Here is a 14,709-nt window from a genome sequence, read left to right as displayed (position 1 = left end):
TCACCTGAAGGACTACCTCTCATCTGTCTACATCAATCACAGCCTTTGCTGTGGCTAGGAAGGGTCTTCCAAGGATGATGGATTCATCCTCATCCTTTCCAGTGTCTAGGATTATGAAATCAGCAGGGATGTAAAGGCCTTCAACCTTTACCAAGACATCATCTACAAGTCCATAAGCCTGTTTCTTTGATTTGTCTGCCATCTCTAGTGAGATTCTTGCAGCTTGTACCTCAAAGATCCCTAGTTTTTCCATTACATAGAGTGGCATGAGGTTGATACTTGATCCTAGGTTACACAGAGCCTTTTCAAAGGTCATGGTGCCTATGGTGCAAGGTATCAAGAACCTTCCGGGATCCTCTTTCTTTTGAGGCAACTTCAGTTGAACCAATGCACTTAGTTCATTGATGAGCAATGGAGGTTCATCCTCCCTAGTCTCATTACCAAATAATCTGGCATTCAGCTTCATGATTACTCCTAGATATTGAGCAACTTGCTCTTCAGTAACATTTTCGTCCTCTTCAGAGGAAGAATATTCGTCAAGCTCATGAATGGTAATAGTAGGTTCAGTGGAATCTCTATGGTCTCTAGATGAGCCTCAGATTCTTGTGGTTCCTCAATAGGGGACTCCTTGTAGTCCAGTGGACATCCTATGAGGTCTTCCTTACTGTGAATCACGTCCTCCTCCTCTTCTATAGGTTCGGCCATTTTGGTTGTATTAATGGCCTTGCACTCTCTTTTTGGATTCTCTTCTGTATTGCTTGGGAGAATACTAAGAGGAGTTTCAGTAATTCTTTTACTCAGATGACCCACTTGTGCCTCCAAATTTCTTATGGAGGACTATGCCTCAGTCATGAAACTGAGGGTGGTCTTAGATAGATCAGAGACTATGTTTGCTAAGCTAGAGAGGCTCTGCTCAGAATTCTCTGTCTGTTGCTGAGAAGATGATGGGAAAGGCTTGCTATTGCCAAACCTGTTTCTCCCACCATTATTGTTATTAAACCCTTGTTGAGGCTTCTGGTGATCCTTCCATGAGAAATTTGGATGATTCCTCCATGAAGGATTATAGGTGTTTCTATAGGATTCTCCCATGTAATTCACATCTTCCATTGCAGGATTCTCAAGGTCATAAGCTTCTCCTTCAGAGGAGGCGTCTTTAGCTTGCAATCCAGTCAGACTCTGAGAAATCATATTGACTTGCTGAGTCAATATTTTGTTCTGAGCCAATATGGCATTCAGAGTATCAATCTTAAGAACTCCTTTCTTCTGAGTCACCCCATTATTCATAGGATTTCTCTCAGAGGTCTACATGAACTGGTTATTTGCAACCATTTCAATGAGTTCCTGGGCTTCTGTAGGTGTTTTCAGATGAAGAGATCCACCAGCAGAGTGGTCCAATGACATCTTGGATAACTCAGACAGACCATCATAAAATATACATATGATGCTCCATTCTGGAAACATGTCAGAAGGACGCCTTTTGGTTAATTGCTTGTATCTTTCCCAAGCTTCATAGAGGGATTCACCTTCCTTCTGTCTGAAGGTTTGGACATCCACTTTGAGCTTACTCATCTTTTGAGGTGGAAAGAATTTGGTTAAGAATGCATTGACCAGCTTGTCCCAAGAGTTCAGGCTTTCTCTAGGTTGTGAGTCCAACCATGTAGCTCTGTCTCTCACGACAAAGGGAAAAAGCATAAGTCTGTAGACCTCGGGATCAACCCCATTGGTCTTAACAGTATCACAGATCTGCAAGAATTCAGATAAGAACTGATGAGGATCTTCTGATGGAAGTCCATGAAACTTGCAGTTCTGCTGCATTAGAGAAACTAATTGAGGCTTAAGCTCAAAGTTGTTTACTCTAATGGCAGGAATTGAGATGCTTCTTCCATAGAAGTTGGAAGTTGGTGCAGCATAGTCACCAAGCATCTTCCTTGCATTGTTGTTATTATTTTCGGTTGCCATGTCTTCTTCTTTTTCGAAAATTTCTGTCAGGTCCTCTCCAGAGAGTTGTGCTTTAGCTTCTCTTAGCTTCCTCTTCAGAGTCCTTTCAGGTTCAGGATCGGCTTCAACAAGAATATCCTTATCCTTGTTCCTGCTCATGTGAAAAAGAAGAGAACAGAAAAGAAAATGAATCCTCTATGTCACAGTATAGAGATTCCTTTATGTTAGTAGAAGAAGAGAAGAAGAGAAGAATGAGGTAGAGGAAAAATGAGAAGAATTCGAACACAGAGGGAGAGAGAGGATTCGAATTATGAGTAGAAGAAAAGTGTTAGTAGATAAATAAAATAAATAGAAAGAGATGAGAGAGAGAGAGAGAGGGAATTCGAATATTAAATAAAATAAAAAAGAAAAATATTTTTGTTTTTATTTTAAAAATTAGTTAGTATTCGAAAATTAAGAAAAGGAATAAAATAAAATTAGAGTTTAAAACAATTAGTTAATTAAAAAGATTTTTGAAAAAGTTGTTAGTGGTTTTCGAAAATTAGAGAGAGAAAAGTAGTTAGGTGGTTCTGAAAAAGATAAGAATTAGTAAAATTTTTTTTAAATAAAAAAAAAAGTCAAGTAGTTAATTGAAAAAGATTTGAAAATAAATTTTGAAAAGATAAGAAGTTAGAAAAAGATTTTGAAATTAAGTTTTGAAAAAGATATGATTGAAATCTATTTTGAAAAAGATTTGAAAAAGAAATTTAAAAAGATTTGATTTTGAAAATTGAAGTTGATGACTTGACTAACAAGAAACTAAAAGATATGATTCTAGAATTTAAAGATTGAACCTTTCTTAACAAGAAAGCAACAAACTTGAAATTTTTGAATCAAAACATTAATTGTTGGTAAAGTAATCGAAAATATGAAATGAAAATAAGAAAAAAAGATTTTGAAAATCAATTTTAAAATTTTCAAAAATATTAAGAAGAAAAATGAAAAAGATTTGATTTTTGAAAAAGATTTGAAAAGATAGAATTTTTAAATTGAAATTTGACTTGACTAACAAGAAACAACTAAGTTTTTAAAAAATTTTTACTAAGTCAACCCAAAATTTCAAAATTTTATGAGTGAAATAAGAAAAAGATATTTTTTTTTGATTTTTTGAATTTTAATGAGAAAAGAGAAAAACAACAAATTGACTCAAGACATGAAAAATTAAGATCAACACAAAGAAAACATGCAAGAATACTTTGAATGTCAAGATGAACACCAAGAATACTTTGAAGATCATGATGAACATCAAAAACTTATTTTTGAAAAATTTTTAAGAAAGAAAACACATGCAAGACACCAAACTTAGAAAATTTTTTATGCTTAGACACTAACAAATTAAAAATGCATATGAAAAACAAGAAAGGACACAAAACAAGAAAATCACAAGATCAAACAAAGACAATCATCAAGAACAACTTGAAGATCATGAAGAACATAATGCATGAATTTTCAAAAAATGCTAGAAAAATAAAAACATGCAATTGACACCAAACTTAAAAATTGACACTAGACTCAAACAAGAAACAAGAATAAAAATTACCTAATCTAAGCAACAAGATAAACCGTCAGTTGTCCAAACTCGAACAATCCCCGGCAACGGCGCCAAAAACTTGGTACACGAAATCGTGAGTTCACACTTTTCTCACAACTCCGCGCAGCTGACCAGCAAGTGCACTGGATCGTCCAACTAATACCTTACGTGAGTAAGGGTCGATCCCACGGAGATTGTCGGCTTGAAGCAAGCTATGGTCATCTTGTAAATCTCAGTCAGGCGGGTTCAAATGGTTATTGAGGTTTTGATGATTAAACGAGAAATAAAACATAAAATAGGATAGAGATACTTATGCAGTTCATTGGTGGGAATTTCAGATAAGCGTATGGAGATGCTTTGTTCCCTCTGAGCCTCTGCTTTCCTATTGTCCTCATCCAATCATGCGTACTCCCTTCCATGGCAAGTTGTATGTTGGTGGATCACCGTTGTCAATGGCTACCATCCGTCCTCTCAGTGAAAACATATCCGCTACGGTTTCTCGCATGGCTAATCAGTTGTCGGTTCTCGATCGTGTCAGAATAAGATCCATTGATCCTTTTGCACACTGTCACTGCGCCCAACAGTCACGAGTTTTGAAGCTCGTCACAGTCATCCCATCCCAGATCCTATTCGGAATACCACAGACAAGGTTTAGACTTTTCAGATCTCAAGAATACTGCCAATTGATTCTAGCTTATACCACGAAGACTCTGATCTCACGGAATGGAAGGCTCTGTTGTCAGGAGAGGCAACCATGCGTCGTGAACCAGGAGGCCAAGAGATACACACTCAAGCTCTTGCAGATAGAACGGAGGTGGTTGTCAGGCACACGTTCATAAGGGAGGATGATGATGAGTGTCACGGATCATCACATCCATCAGGTTGAAGTACGAGTGAATATCTTAGAACAAGAATAAGCGTGAATTGAATAGAAAAACAATAGTACTTTGCATTAATTCATGAGGAATAGCTGAGCTCCACATCTTAATCTATGAGGTGTAGAAACTCCACCGTTGAAAATACATAAGTGATGAAGGTCCAGGCATGGCCGAATGGCCAGCCCCCAAAACGTGATCAAGAGATCAAAAGTGATCCAAAGATAGTCTCAAAAATGATCTAAAGATATGAATACAATAGTGAAAAGTGTTATTTATACTAAACTAGTAAACTAGGTTTACAGAAAATGAGTAACTAAGTGTAGATAGTATAAATGCACTTTCGGGGCCCACTTGGTGTGTGTTTGGGCTGAGCATTGAAGCTTTCACGTGCATAGGCTCTTCTTGGAGTTTAAACGCGAGTTTTGGTGCCAATTTGGGCATTTAACTCCAGCTTTGGTGCCAGTTATGGCGTTTTACGCCAGAAAAGGGTCTCTGGTGGGCGTTTGGACGCCAGTTTGGGCCATCAGATCGGGTAAAGTATGAACTATTATACATGCTGGAAAGCCCAAGATGTCTACTTTCCAACACAATTAAGAGCGTGCCAATTGGGCTTTTGTAGCTCGAGAAAATCCACTTCGAGTGCAGGGAGGTCAGAATCCAACGGCATCTTCAGTCCTTTCTCAGCCTCTGAATCAGATTTTTGCTCAGGTCCCTCAATTTCAGCTAGAAAATACCTGAAATCATAGAAAAACACACAAACTCATAGTAAAGTTCAGAAATGTGATTTTTGCATAAAAACTAATAAAAATATACGAAAAAGTAACTAAAACATATTAAAAACTATGTAAAAACAATGTCAAAAAGCGTATAAATTATCCGCTCATCAGACTCCTACCATTGATGCTTCTTGATGCATGATAGCTTCTTCTGCTCAAACTTCTGCATCTTCTCCACGTAGCTACAGTGGCTACCTCCTGTGACAATTGATCAAAAGCTGAGACAAATCATCCCTTAAGGATCTTCTTTCTTTGACCGAGATCTCCTCTTCCATTTTTGGTATGGAGAGCTTGAGCTTACTTCACCAAATCTTACCTTATTTTGGTGAAGATCTCAGCCACAACATACTTTTTGTTTTCTTTTTCTTTCCATCATTGCGATGGTCTTATTGCTTGCTTCTTCTTCTTTTCGGTAGCTAGCTTTAGCTTCTATGCTTTCTCTGTTGAAATGACCAAAAGAGAAGAAAGAGTAGAGAGAAAAGAAAGAAAAAGCAAAGCATGAGAGTAATGAATGTTTTAAGTTAATTAAGATCAACTCCCCATGCTTCTTGTGTAGTAGCGTGTAAGCTACTCTAAATGCCATCAAATCACTTTGACATTTTCTCTCTCATGTTTCCAAGACAATTAATTCAAGCAAAGAGGATTTTGAAATCCACCACATTTTTTGGTCGGTGGATTGGACAACCCCCAATCCTAAGTACACAACACACCCACACACTCCTCACACATTTTTATCACATTTTTCCTCAATTGCATTCTCTAGGGTTTGAACCCTAGACCTTTGAAGTGGGGAGGGGGAGAAATGTCATTAGAACCAAGGCTCATTGGCATTTGCTTTCTCTCAAAATTGGTTTCGGACCAAGCCTTGGGTTTCCAACTAAAATTTGAATTGGGCTAATAATAATGTTAATAGAATCTGGCCCATTAACAAAATATTGATTCAGCCAAACAATTTAACCAAGGTTGAAAGTAAAATTCATTTTTTGGCTTGCAACAATTTTTCTTTTCTTTTCGCCCCAATCAAAACCTGCAGAACAAAATTATTTTAATTAACACATATGAATTAAAATCAAATTAATAATTTTACAATTAATCATATTAATAATATTTAATCATCACTAATATTAATTTAGAGTTTTCCAAACTCATCATATATTTTCACGTAAGATTTCCATTTCCTCTTGAATATTTCCAGAATCTGAGAAAGGAACAAATAAAAGTTTACTTTTCTCAGCTTAGATTTCTTCATAAACAAACAAACAAGCACAATAACAGAAAACGAACCACCCCGTCTTCTCTCTGTCTCCAGATTCATTCATTCAATCATCAAACCAAAAACCACATCACGGAGAGAAAGAGAGAGAGAAGTGGGTGTGTTTGTTATATAATCATAGAATGGAGAAGACTTCAGAGGTGGAAGGTACGGTGAGGAACATTCTAGAAGAAGAGACACTGAAGTGGGTGTTCGTGGGAGGAAAAGGGGGAGTTGGAAAAACAACATGCAGCTCCATCATCTCCGTCCTCCTCTCCCAAGTCAGATCCTCCGTTCTCATCATCTCAATCGACTCTGCTCACATTCTAAGATGATTATAAATTTATAATTATATAGAGTGTGCACATTTAATTTGAGATGTTATTGAAATGCACTTATTTTATTCATTTGTAGAGTAATCTGGGGAGTACTACCACTGCATTTGATTTTCAATGTCAGCAAAAGATTCATGCCTCTAATTCCCACCTTGTACAACTATTTGAAAGTTTGTACAAACAGAAGCACCCGCATTCACTTTTGTGATCTTGTAAAACTCTTATTTGATTTGTGTATCCTAATGTAATTGAACCACTTTTTGTTATGATTCTTTTGTTGCCACACTTTTTTTTTACATAAGTGGGGAGTTTTTATTCTTTAAGTTTTAATTTATGTATTACTGCATGTAAAGCCTTCTCAAATTCACGCGATTTTAATTTATTATGGTTTGAGTATTCATTTAAGCCCCGAAACCAATATAATACGACCAATAATCCAAGCTTGCCTCCATTGAATTTTCAAGAAATGCATCATTACTAAGTTTTATTTCTCTGTCTCTCTACCTACATATACACACTCTCATTATTGTTGCTCAACAGCAGTGTAAATAGAATCAACTTCATTTGTCTCTCATCATTTCAAAATTAGGCCTAATTTATTCAATACTTAGCTATATCATCGCACGAGTCATCATAAAACCAATTTATACTTTGTGAGTTATGATTTATGCATTTAAAAATAAAACATTTATTGAAACATTATAGTCTAATCTGAAGATAAAATAAGAAAATCAAAAAATTGGATATTAAGATGTGTAGAGTCACACTAAAATTTAGAGTTAATACAGTGAATCTAAACAAAATATGAGTTTATAATTTTTTAATTGACAAGTTAGAACGGTGGACTAGTAACTCTCTGGTCAAGTAGTAAAGCTAAATAAAAAAATGAATTTGACAACATCAAACATTCTAAATTTAAGCATATATCGAATCTTAACACCTTTAAGTCATGTCAAATAATTAGAAGAAGAACTCAAGATACACACCAAAAATTATATTTAAACAAAATTACTCATATGTTATTCATGTAGCCAACATATGATTTTTTGTGTTATGTATAAATAAATTGTAATGAATCAAGCTGGTTATTATTTCATTTATATAGTCGTCTTGCATACAAGTTATGAATAATTTGTGGAAGAAGAAGCCAGAACATACATATGGTTATAGCTAAAGAAAGTTTAATCTATGTAGTAGTTTCATCAAATAATATAGGAAAATTATCAGGTGTACCGAGGAATATCGGTGTTCCAGTTGTTTTAACCGTTGATTTTAATTAATATATATTATATATATTTTTTATAATTAAGATCAACGGTTAAAACAACTGGAACACCGGTGTTCTCGGTACACCTGATAACCTTCCAATAATATAAGAATGTATAAAAGATAAAGATTTGATTGTGGAACACTAGAACTTGTCGGTTAGAGTAAGGTAGAAGATGTTTTGTTTCATAGCTAGAATTATAAGATGGGTAACCTAATGTTATAACAAGAGTGCTATTTATATATTAAAATTAGTTACTAAAATTAATTATATACTATTTTTTTATATCAATACATGTGTAGTTTAATTTATTTTAAATATATATTTTATATTTTAATATGTATTTTATATTAGTTACTAATTTTGATGACGATTTTAATGTATATCTAATATGGTTGAATATACAATGGTCGATAAACATTGTAGTAAATAGTATGTGTAGTTGATGATTCAAAGATTTTATGACAAACTTCCAAAGCTTTGATTGTCAAGGAAGCTTTGAATTGGATCTGAAGTTGAACTCTCATCACAAGGCTGATGAATCTACAGGCACTGAAAAGTGAGATGATCTGGAAGATTAGAGGAAAATCAAAACTCCAACTCAGATAATTGGAAGTCATGGAAGAACCTGGATGGCCATGGGAAGAAGATAAAATGATGGAATTAATGCCTCCTTACTTCCATCATTAGGTAAGCTTCTTTGGGGTGAAAAAATACTTATCAATCTTTCGCAGATATTTTTAATTATTGTAGGGCCTTCTTGCTTAAACCGATCTTTCTGTTGCAGAGACAGTTCAGTTTGCTTCAATTAATTGCCCCTTACTTCCCCTGCTTTTGCAACTGCTTACCTTTATATTTTTATATATTAAGAAATTATTTTGCATGAGCAATGATTCAACAACTCAAGTCTCATAGACAGAAACATTTGATTGATCAGACAACAGGCTCTAAATAAAAGTCTATTGTATGCTATCTAAATCTTTAAGAGCATTACAATCTAGATTTTTTTTTTTTCTTTTTCAATAAGAGATCCCTATTTCACTTTTTACATTTAAGCTATGCATATAGCAATATTTCTTACATTCCAAATAGAATATAGGCAGTATGAAATTATTTATGCTAATAATAAGAAAATTCAATTTTATCAATTATGTGAATTCATTCTAATCATTGCCAACTATAAAAAGTTTAAGCAGACTTATATTATTTGCTAACTATTGTATTCTGCAGAAATTTAACCAAAGAATTTCAGATACTTCTAATATAAATATTGGAAAAGCTTGATCTGTTTAATTTGTGGTTGGTTAATCACTAACCATAGCTTTATAAAACTTCATGCCTCTAATTCCCACCTTGTACTACTCTTTGAAAGTTTGCATACAAACAGATGCAGTTCATTCACTTTTGTGTTCTTCAAAATTCTGCTTTAGTTTGTGTATCTCAATGGCTGTCTGAATACTGTACTTGTAATTGAACCACTTTTTGTTATGATTCTTGGTACTGCGACACCTTTTTTCTAAAGCTATGGTAAACAAACTATATATATGCTCTTTTTTCTTTATTTTGATGATTCAAATTAAGATACATCAATAATTTTACATAAATGAGGAGTTTCTGTTCTGAATTTTCAATTTATGTATTATTCCATTTAAACCCTACTCAATTTCAATCCACATAATTTTATTGAAGAGATTGGATAACCTTAAAAATTAAAACAAAATTGTCAGATAATTTTTGGTAAATGATTTAATTTATTTAAGTGCTTATAGCATTTAATGTAAAGGGAAGTGAATATTCAATTAAACATTCCTATTACAATTTCATCATTTTCAGTTGTGTATGGTAATCTTTGATACATCCTCATATCAAATCATTGAAATCAGAAACAGTTTAAAATTATTTGTTTTCAAGAACTCTGACCAAAACAACAATTTTGGCAGTTAGTTTAGGATGCAATTCATCATGACTAGCAATTCATCTTTGATTTGTGATTTCTACTTGTTGGGTTGAGATTCTGTTGTTTGTTTCATTTACTGGCTTTGCTAACTGATTAGACCGCAATTAAAATAACTAACATTCATGTCATGCATTTTGGTTGCTTTCTAAGGTATATGTTCCCCTTTCACCTCAGCTACCGGTGACTATATTTCAAAGAATTTTGTGCTCCTTAATTATTGAAATAAAAGCATGTTGTGGTTGGAGTTCATTCAATTGTAGTAGGCAAACTTATTTTAATAGACAAGCATGTTTATTAGAGAAAAAGAAGCACACGCTATATATGCTAACTTAATTAAAAAAAAAAAAAAAATCAACCAACCACACTGTATGGTGACTTAAAACTTTTGAACTGGAATATAAAGAGGGAAAGAACATAGAAATTGTAATACACAAAGGGATATAGAGACACGGCGTGTATTAATTGAATGAGTGAAGCCCATATAAGCTACTCACATGATCTTCTTTGAGAGATTGCCATGTAAATGATTGACAATTTAGTTATTTATTAATTTTACAAAAAAAATAATTATATACGAATTTTTACCTAATAACATACCTAACCATTTTTTGGTAATAACTACTAATAAAATTATTTAAAGGACTTTATTATAAATTTGAATTCAAAATATGAACTCAATTCTAATCTTTAAGGTTATAGTGATATAATATAAAATTGAGTAAATAATATAGAGACAATAGGTAATAAACCTGAAATTTATAACAAATGACAAAAGCTTCTTGGTGGTAACCACTTGGTAATTGCCATAAGACCAAAAGCGTGTTATTTTTATATTTTGTTTCTACTTTCTCACATTCTTGAACCATTTGCGAAAGATACAATAACCGAAAGCAACGAAGAATAAAATAATATTGGGAAAGTATGAGGAGCCAATGAAATATTTGTACAATAGAAGTTTATGGAGAACCATTAATGTTACATTTTCTCATCAACTGAAGTTTTTGGAATAAGTGGTATCATGACATGATATTAGAGCTTTAAATCCGAAAGGTCAAGAGTTTGATTCTTAGTGAACTTGAAAATCAATTTAATCTTTTGAAAAAATGTTTATTATTCCTAGTACTCATGAAGGATGTTCATTTCAAATAAGCCATTGTCTCCCTAACAGAACTCAATAATAATAGAACCGATAGATATGAAAGAGGAAGCAAGTTGTGGAAGAAGCTAACATGATTTATTAGTTTGGAGTTGACTTATTAATTTATATATTTTTTTAATAAAATATATTTATAATAATATAAAAATAATTAAAATAATAAATACATATTTTTATATATTAATTAATTGATTAGTGATTGATTTTTATTATACAGATAGAATGATTGGTATATTTTGATCATGTTGCATCACGGCAATGAAGAAAAGTTGAGAACAGCATCATTAAGCAAAATGAAATACAAAAGATCACCACTAAACACGTAAAAACATCATACAGACTCTGTGCTTTCACACCATATATTTTACGTAAATGAACCCCACATACATATTTTGGGGGATTATTCTATTCACTTACAATGCAAGTTGGTTCTCCATTAATAATGCTTATGTAATTATGTAATTATTATTTGCTTTTAAAATATTTTGATAAATTAGTGTTAGTTTGGATTGATTTTTTTGAGTAAAAAAATATATTTTTTTAATAAAATACTTTTATTTATTAAAACTTATTTAAATACGTTTTTTAAAAAAATATTTTTATTAAAAAAAAGTAAATTATTTAATTTTTTTTAAATTAACAATACCTTATTTGTAAAAAGTAGAAACAAAATATATTTTTAATATTTAAAAATTATTTTTAAAAACTTATTTAAATATAAAATAATATTTGTATGTAAAAGTTTTCTTTTCAAAAGATAAAAAAAATAAATAATTTTTTTAAAAGCTAATTCAAACTCACCTTTAATCTCTTAAAAAATTTTTTGTTTTTAGTTTATAATGACTTGCGAGTCACTCTCTACGGACACTAATACATAACTGTCCGTGTGGATTCAACCTTAGAGGACCAACTATCCAACTTTTTATTTTTTTTATTGTTTGTACAATTGAAAAATTTTTAAAACCAAAAATAAAAATATTTTATGTTTGGATTTACTTATAAAAGTACATTTTATTAGAATAAGAAGTAATTTAATTATTTTAATAAGAAATATGTAAGCACCTTTTATCAAAATTATAATTATGGTCATCATACGGAATAAAAAACTATTTGACATTATATGCTATGTTTGAAAAGTATTGTTCTGTATTATTTATATAGAATAGAATAATTACATAAGTTATTAATAAAAAAACATGTTATATTATTAACACTTTAATTTAAAATAAATTCTTTTAATAATAATATGAAATATATATAACAAAATTTTGTATACACATATTACTGCGTGCACACACCAAAGTAATTTAAAAAAAAATTAATGTTTTAGTTTTAACAAGCAATAACCAATTTTTTTTTTTTAATTTTAAAGATGAGTGTGATAGAAAAATCTCACATTAAAAGTATTAATATTTGTATAGTATTACATTTAAAAGGTATGATGGTTACGGTGGCTAAGAGAAGGGGGTTGAATCTTAGCCTTCTTTTTTTGCTTGATAACCCTTGTTGACTTGTGAAACCAATTCAGGAAACTTTTTGTTTTTTTATCTCATCATTTCACACGAGACTTTTTCTTTTGTCTCGTCCCTAGCCACGAGACTTTTCTTTTTGTCTCGTCACTTGGCACGAGATATTTTTTGTTTTTGCTCCTGTACAGTAGAAACAGAAATGTAGTAGAGAAGAGTAGAAGATTACACCCAGATATATCCTGGTTCAGCTGCTAAGTGCAGTGCAGTCTACATCCAGTCTCTATCACAACAATGATGGAATTTCACTATAATCAACCTGATTACAAACTGTAAAGTGCTAACCCAACTTACAAGGGGATTCCCACAGAATCATGAAACACAACATAGATGAACAAAGGAACTCTAAGACATCTATGGCTTTTTCTTTTAATTTTGCACTCTCTGCCTTTTTTCGCTCTATGGCTTTTACATACAAACCTCACTGTTTGCCTTTTTCCATGAGACTCAAGACATGACAAAATTAAACAGAAAAATACAAAACAGAATACATTGAAGGAGAAGAAAAACTGCTAGCTTAGGTAGCTCTGAGACTTCTGTGCCTTGCACTCTCAAATCTTACTCCTTGCTCCAAACAGTGGTTGTTCTCTCTTTTTAAAGAAGAGGGAAGCCTCCACTATTGAAGCCAAAAGCCAAGCTTAACTTCTAACTCCTTCAAGAAACAGAACCGGTTCGGCCACATAGAGAGAGAAGAGATAACCATGCAAAACCCAACATGCAATTACCTCTAGTCCTTTCTTGATCATCACTCTTCATCAATACGAGCTCTCCATCCTTGGCTTGCTCTCCAAGATGGATTTCTGGCCCTTGATGCTTCATGATGATGATGACTTCATCTGCTTCAATCTCTGCCTCAACCATCACTTCGCCACTCTAGCTACTTCCTGTGGTGGTTGAGCAGAATCAAAGACAAGCCATGCTTCAAGAATCTCCTCCTTGCTGGCCGAATCTTCATCCTCCATTTTTGGTATGGAGAGGCTAAGATATCATCACCATATCTTACCATATGTGATAAGAATCTCAGCCACTATATTTTTTGTGTTTTCTTGCCATCTTCATGATGGTCTTGAAGCATGCAACTTCTTCTTTTTCTTGGTAGATGAACATAGCATCCATAATTTCCTGGACAAGGACCGAAGAAGAAGAGAGAAAGAGATGAGAGAGAAGAAATTGTGAAAGAAAAAACAATCTAGTGTTTGAATAAATTAATTCAAACGAGTTGCTTTTACTTCCCTAGCTAGAGTGGCGTGTAGCACTATGGCCATCAATCAATTCAGCTGCAACTTTCTCTCTCATAGTTCCCATGCAATAAATGACAATGTAATGAATTTTGGAATCCATCACATGGTGAAGTGCTTGGATCCGTTGGAAGCATTTTTGCTTTCTTTTTCATTTGTTTCGGATCATGCATGAGGAACTCTCATCAAATGTGAAGTTGGGCTTAGTTGCAACAACATTTAATTTCTGGCCCAATAATAACATTTGTTTTCCTGATGAAATTTGGATCAAGCCATGAGCAAATGGGAAAGCATTCTTTGGACTTTGAAGTAATAAGATTTATTCCTGCCCAACATCTATTATAACCATTCAGCCAAAATGTAAGAAACATTAAGCAAGGTTGATTGCAAGTTTTAATTTTGGGCTTGCTGTCTTTTCATTTATTCTCGGCCCAATAAAAAACTGCACAGCAAAATTAATTTAATTAATATATCAATCAAAATTAGATTAATAATTTTGCTGTTAATAATGTTTGATCATCATCAATTTAGTTTAGAGTTTTCCAAACTCATCAATCTCCCCCTTGATGACAAACATTATTAAAATTGAAATGGAAAGAATTTTTTTTTTTGAAAATAAAATTGAGTAGGAGAGCTCCCTTTGAAGATTGAATTTCTCCCATTTCAAAATATCACATGGCTCTCCCTTGATATATGCTATTCTTACCAAGGGAAGCACTAACTTGTAACAATTTAATCAAGCTTCAAGAAACAATGTTATTCAACATATTAATTTTGAAATGTTGAATGCTTGATTTATGAGCAGATTTGAATGAT

Source organism: Arachis ipaensis, chromosome B2 (genome assembly GCF_059453495.1).
Source record: "Arachis ipaensis isolate K30076 ecotype BB chromosome B2, ASM5945349v1, whole genome shotgun sequence".
Lineage (NCBI taxonomy): Eukaryota > Viridiplantae > Streptophyta > Magnoliopsida > Fabales > Fabaceae > Arachis > Arachis ipaensis.
This window is presented reverse-complemented; position numbering follows the sequence as displayed.